This window comes from Rutidosis leptorrhynchoides, chromosome 7 (assembly GCF_046630445.1).
Source record: "Rutidosis leptorrhynchoides isolate AG116_Rl617_1_P2 chromosome 7, CSIRO_AGI_Rlap_v1, whole genome shotgun sequence".
Lineage (NCBI taxonomy): Eukaryota > Viridiplantae > Streptophyta > Magnoliopsida > Asterales > Asteraceae > Rutidosis > Rutidosis leptorrhynchoides.
In genome coordinates, this window is record NC_092339.1 from 208,189,632 (window position 1) to 208,197,690 (window position 8,059).

Consider the following 8,059-nt stretch of genomic DNA (forward strand, 5'->3'; position numbering starts at 1 on the left):
ACGGGACATTTCAGTTGGTATCCGAGCGTTGGTCTTAGAGAACCAGAATTTTGCATTAGTGTGTCTTATCGAGTTTGTTAGGATGCATTAGTGAGTCTGGACTTCAACCGTGTTTACTTGAAAAATGATTGCTTAACAAATTTTGTTGGAAACTATATATTTTTAACATGTGAATATTATGTGATATATTAATCTCTTAACGCGTTTGATATTATGTGATAGATGTCTACCTCTAGAACATGTCCCATTGACTCACCTAATAATAATGAAGAGTCAAATGTAAATTGGAATGATTCATGGACTGATTCACAAGTTCCCGAAGAGGAACCGGAAGAAGAGTCGGAACCGGAAGAAGAATCGGAACCGGAAGAAGAATCGGAACCGGATGAAGAAATAGAATCGGTGGGGGAAATAATAAAACGGTTAAGTAAAAGAAAATCCTCAACCAACCGACCAAGGTTAATTATGGTCAATGGTGTTTCCGCCAAGGAAGCAAAATATTGGGAGGATTACCAATTATCCGATGAATCGGATTCCGACGAGAATTCCGATGATGTTATAGAAATTACCCCAACTGAATTTAAAAAGGCAAAAGAAAATAATAAGGGAAAGGGCATAAAAATAGAGAAATCTAATTCCAACCCCGATGAACTTTATATGTATCGTCAACCCCCGAAGTCCTTAAGTTGTAACAATGACCCGGGAACCTCTAAACCACCAGTTTTTTCTAAACCAATGTGGAAAACGACGGCTCGTATTAGGGGAACATCATATATCCCTAGAAACTTGGCAAAACGAACCAAAACCGAATAAGAAGAAACAAGCGAGTCGGAATAAGATAGTTGTATTCGTGTGGTGTAATATATGTAATATAGTGTGCTTATGCTTTATGATATATGTAAAAATTGCTTGTATTAATAAGTATTTTTTTATGAATCTAACTCTTGTCTATTTTACAGTATAAAAACACAAAATGGATAGACAACCCAATATTTTAAGAGACCTACCCGGAGACATGATTGATGAAATCTTATCTAGAGTCGGTCAGAATTCTTCGGCACAACTATTTAAGGCGAGATCAGTTTGTAAGACATTCGAAGAACGTTCCAAGAATGCCTTGGTTTATAAAAGGCTTTCGTTCGAAAGATGGGGGATATTGAAATGTCCCGTTCTTATTGATTAAAAACGTTCCATATTAATTGATTTCGTTGCGAGGTTTTGACCTCTATATGAGACGTTTTTCAAAGACTGCATTCATTTTAAAACAAACCATAACCTTTATTTCATCAATAAAGGTTTAAAAATCTTTACGTAGATTATCAAATAATGATAATCTAAAATATCCTGTTTACACACGACCATTACATAATGGTTTACAATACAAATATGTTACAACAAAATAAGTTTCTTGAATGCAGTTTTTACACAATATCATACAAGCACGGACTCTAAATCTCGTCCTTATTTAAGTATGCTACAGCGGAAGCTCTTAATAATCACCTGAGAATAAACATGCTTAAAACGTCAACAAAAATGTTGGTGAGTTATAGGTTTAACCTATATATATCAAATCATAATAATAGACCACAAGATTTCATATTTCAATACACATCCCATACATAGAGATAAAAATCATTCATATGGTGAACACCTGGTAACCGACAATAACAAGATGCATATATAAGAATATCCCCATCATTCCGGGACACCCTTCGGATATGATATAAATTTCGAAGTACTAAAGCATCCGGTACTTTGGATGGGGTTTGTTAGGCCCAATAGATCTATCTTTAGGATTCGCGTCAATTAGGGTGTCTGTTCCCTAATTCTTAGATTACCAGACTTAATAAAAAGGGGCATATTCGATTTCGATAATTCAACCATAGAATGTAGTTTCACGTACTTGTGTCTATTTTGTAAATCATTTATAAAACCTGTATGTATTCTCATCCCAAAAATATTAGATTTTAAAAGTGGGACTATAACTCACATTCACAGATTTTTACTTCGTCGGGAAGTAAGACTTGGCCACTGTGTAACGATCCGGAAATTTCCGATCAAATTTAAACCTTAACCTCTATATGTTTCCGACACGATAAGCAAAAACCCTAATGTTGAGTCTAGAAAATTTGAAATATATATTTGGTTAGTCAGTTACCCTTTGACCAAGCCTGACGATTCACGAACAATTATTTGTAAATAAATATATATATATATATATATATATATATATATATATATATATATATATATATATATATATATATATATATATATATATATATATATGTGATTATAAATATTTAATGTAAGTTACAATATGTATTATAATTAGTAATTATGAAACAGTAAATAAATTTTAAATATAATTATAAGTTAAAAAAAAATAATATATATAGTTGTTAATATTGTTATTATTGCTTTCATTATGATTAAAAATAAATGCTAATATTAACATTATTAAAATCATTGTTATTAGTAAAAGTTGTAAATCCAATTATGATCAAGATTATTAAAGATATTATTATTAATTTGATTACAAAAAAAAAAAATTATCATTTTATGGTTACATTCATTAACCTTACTAATATATTATTTATATTATCATTATTAATAATGTTACTAATTTTATTATCAAAGTTATTATTAATGTTTGTATAATATTATAATATGTAAAATACTAAATTAATTAGTTATATAAATATTCATGTAAACAGGTATACAGATATTATGCAGAATATATATATATATTTATATAAAATAAAATATATATATATATATATATATATATATATATATATATATATATATATATATATATATATATATATATATATATATATATATATAGATATAAATATAATATATTTATGTATATAAATACAGGATCAAAGTATTTTGTTTTCTGTCATTTTCAAAACTTTATATAATTTGTTTTTATCTCCTAAACCAATTATGAATCGAATCTAATCACCACAATATAACAAAAATTAGTGTATGTCTCAATCTGCTATTTTTTTTTACATTTCGTACAGGATGAATGTCGACAACACTGGTTATAAAGCAATCGACCCTTTTGTGTTTATGAGTTAAACTTTCAAAACAACAATTAACAATTTTAACAAATATCTGTAAGTTTACCTCAGATGAAAGAAAGAAAAATATACAGAAATTAAAGAACACGTCCCCTGTTCTTTCACTTTTCAGCTATATCACATATTCGAATCAAAATCAAAAATGTAAAAATGTAGTTTTGTTAGAAATCGTTTACTCAGTATTCCTGCAAAATCTCTGGTCTCAATTTTTCTTATCGAGCTTCAATTTCAGATTCAAACTTTAAAGTTTCAAAAGACAAACGAAGTGTTTATCCTAAAATTTGAATTCGTTTAAATGTTTTCCGTCGAATTGGTTATACAGAAAGTTTCTAATCAAGATTTAAAACCATTTTCATGTAGAAAGTTTGAGCTAAAACGTTTTAAATCTTAAAAGTCGACTTAGAGTTCATCGTTTGGATATAACGGCTGTAGCAGTTTTATTTTTTTATTTTCTGTTGTTTTAACAAGTTTAAGGTGTTCTAAAGTCGTGGATACAGCTTTTATAAATCCTAAAACAAAACAACTTAAAACGTTATTCTATGTTGTTAATCCCTGTCGAGTTCCAGTTGAAAGGAAGGAGATGAAAAAGCAACCAGACTATTATACAGTTTATAAGTTTATAGAGTCAGATTAAAACAGATAACAATATACGGAGTAATGGTTTGAGGGAGTGTCGGGGTATCGGGAGGTCACGGGTTCGAGTCCCCCTTGCAACATATCTTTTTATACAAAGATTATAAAGGTATACTTTGTCTCTAATATTATTATAATTGTTAATATTAATTATTGTTATTAATACATGTATCATAATTATAAATATTATTATTAAGTATTGGTAATATTATTATTATGTTTATTAAGTATGATGAATATCTTTATTATTATTATTAACATTATTAAATAATTATTAGTATAGATTTTCTCATATAAAAGTATTAGTTAACATTATTATTATAATTATGGTTATAATTAAGAACATTGTTAGTATTATTAAGATTGACATAAGTATTATTATTAATTTTATTAATTTCATAATAATCGATAGTATATTATCAAAGACTAACATAATCATAATCAAAAATATCATTCTTTTAACCTATCATTTTGTTAAAACTACCACTAAGACTATCATTATTTTTACTAGTATTATTAAAGATATTTTTATTATTAATAATATATTTCTTTTGGTATTATTATAACTAGTACTTTGTAAATAAAAGATTAATTATATAAAACATATTTAATGCTCATATTTTAAATATATAAATATTTTTTTTATATATAAAATGAATAATGAAGTAGCTAAATTAGTAATATAAAAATATCACAACTAATAATATATATAATTATTCTATTACAATTACGTGTATTAATATATATACGAATGATATAGGTTCGTGAATCGAAGGCCAACCTTAGAATTGATCAATGGTGTTATATGTATTTTTGCTACAAAATACATTAGGTGAGTATATAGTCCCACTTTTAAACTCTAAATATTTCGGGATGAGAATACATGTATTTTATGTTTTACGTTATGGACACAAGTAACTGAAAAATATATTCTACGTTGAGTTGTACCACTGGCATACTTCCCTGTAGCTTGGTAACTAATATTTACAGCGGTATTGTAAACGCGAATCCTGTTGATAGATCTATCGGGCCTGACAACCCCAACCGGACTGGACGACCAGTATTCAACGGTTGCACAGTACTTCGTTTCGTGACTACACTTGGTACGGTGTAGTAAGATTTCATAATAAAGGGAATATGCGACGTGATTAAATGTTAAGTATGGTTACCAAGTGCTCAACCACTTAGAATATTTTTATTAAAATGTTTATATATGAAATCTTGTGGTCCATAGTTATAACGCTGCTAGCATCAAACCTATATATCTCACCAACTTTATGTTGACTTTTTAAAGCATGTTATTCTCAGGTACAAATTAAGTCTTCCGCTGTGCATTTGCTCATGTTAAGGACATTACTTGGAGTCGATCATCGCAATGGAACCAGATGTTGTTGATTTCGTCCAGGGGGATAAGGACGGGTCATCACAGATGGTATCAGAGCGTTGGTCTTAGTGAACCAGGTCTTGCATTAGTGTGTCTGACTAGTAGTTGTTAGAATACATTAATGAGTCTGGACTTTGACCGTGTCTACATGTCAAAAGTTTTGCTTATCATTTCTAGTCGGAAATCATCTGCTTATCATCCTTAGGGAATTGCCTGCTTATCATACTTAAGTATAGACACGTCTTAATGCATTTAGTGCATCGATAGTGTATAGGCAAAAATTCATATCTTAGCGTATCTGATAATTCATATCTTAGCACATCTGTAGAATTGCCTGACATATGCCGTAGGTGCCTCTGTAGTCTACGAAATCTTTAGTATTATATATATATAGATATTCTATATAGCTAGAATATTATCCGATATCTGAAAGTCATTTTACATCGAAGATCCCTTCCATCCACCAAATTGCCCTCTTGGCGACGAACCTGAAGCACCTATCGGCGAACCTGTTCGAGAAACCATTTTCTTTCTCATTTCTAGAGTATCTCGTCACGATTACATAATATCCCATATTTCGAATTTTGTTCATTCGCTCGCTCCAACCGTCAATCATCCCGGTGTACTAGCAGAAGTTAACGAACTACGCGCTCGCGTGACGACTTTAGAGAGTATGGTGCGAAGGTTACAAATACCAGCAGCAGCACCAGCAGCCTAATCAACACCACCATCATTAACCGCCGACAGTACCCTTATCACCCAACCATAACCGCGTCGCAAACCTCAACATTATAATCTGTGCCTCGGATATCAACATCACACGCCTCAATATCACTATCTGTACTTCAAGTATAATCCTCGTTCTATATATCGTTTTACATCGATTACCTTCACTTTACGTAACACTCTACCTCATATATCATCGTTCGACATGGTGATTATGAAATCTCTAATGTTTTAGAGATCATGTAATTCAGTATTAACGATAAATCAAATGAGTTTAATATCTTATTGACTCATTAAATCCATGATTACATCCGATGAAAATATATATGCAAGTATATTTTCATAAAGATTGTAATTAAAAATTCTTTTGTACAAACTGTTAATGATGAAAATATTTTAACGGGTGGGTAGTACCCAAGGAATATTTAAAATTCACATTAACAAGTTACACTGTACATTCTTCGAATCTGATTCAACGGTTATTTACTATCCTACTTACAATCACCAATATACGTACCCGTTCATCACAGAATAACCATTTCCATTCAAATTTCATATTTGGATTTTTTTTTTACCTATCCGAATCCAACAAGTGGCATAAAGAAGAAACATTGGACAAATTAAAAATTGTTAGAAACACACGAATTAACTAATTGAAAATCTGTTAAGGATTCCACGCTAACTGTTCCGGCTAACTGTTCCCAGCTAACTGTTTAACATTTAATTTATTGCAATTTACATTCTCGCAATTTACATTCTCGCAATTTTATTTATCGTCATTTAATTTCTGTTATTTATTTTACGCAATTTATTTATCGTCATTCTGTTATTTACGCATTCTAAATATCGGGACACGTATACAATATTTTGACATATCATATCGACCCATCTATATATATATAGTTTGAGTTGTGATCGAGTCTGAGACATGTACACGGGTCACGATACGTATTAATTAATTCGAATATTATATATTAAATTTATATGAATTATTGGACTGTTAACTGTGGACTATCGACTGTGGACTAATAATATTGGACAATTAAAATGAATTAAAATATTGATTATAACATATGAAACTAAACATTTCTTCAAGTTTGCCACTTGATTTCATCCTAAACTTCATTTGTATCATGACGATTACAATCTGCGTTCAAACCTTTCACGAATCTTGGAAACACCTCAATCGAGAGGATGATCCAACTACACGTATCCGTGTCATATCTTTTAGCATTGTTATTACCGAAAATAACTTTGCAATCCCTTCTCAAATTAGCCAATTTTGTGACAGCTCCAGCAAACCAACTTTAAGTTATTTATTTGAATAAACCCTATTATAAAGATTACCCCTTCATCATCGTTACCGGGGAACCGTTTATATTTCACCACATTAGCATTAAACTTATCAGCAACTTCACTACTCGTTGACTTAAGTCTCTCCGAAGAACCATTATAGTTGTTCGTTAAAACCTATTCATATACTCATTCACATCTTATAACGAGAATTGCCATACCAATTACCGAGAATCCGCAATCAGTATTTCGAATCTCTCAACGTTTCTACATCAACAGTTATATGTATACATATAACCTTTATAATTATGATCTTCCATTCTGAAATTATGAAAAGCACTCTAGCTTACGAATCAAATATCTGAGTTCAGGAAAATGAATCAAGCAAACCAGGAAGGAGACCAAGGACAAATACAAGGACCAAACCCTGTATCTAAAGAATCCTGATGATTCTATTTCTGATGAAATATTTAGCGATTACCTTACTCCTTAATCGCTCTAAATCATTGTGAATAAATTTCTTCATCACACTTTGAATCTAAAATTCTACGATATTATCGTATCTTTCCTTATAAATATTCTCAATATTTCTGAAGAAATCTTCATAAATATCCTTGTCTAATATTAATAATCTCTCCGCGCTATCTGTATTATATCATAAAAGGAAACTATTTTAGTTTCTATATTCTATAAATCTTTGAATTTAAATTATGAATGTTTTTGAAGTAGTGTTGGGAACTGATGCATGAGTTAGTATAATGTAATTACACTTGATCAACGTAATTATATTACAGTAATCCATGCTGAGTTTCTAATGAAGCATGATGATTCACAGTACCATCATCATGTGCCATTTACATGACTCTTACATTCTACCTAATCTCTAAATATAATCAGAACATATCTTCTTGATAGTTTTATCTTTTCA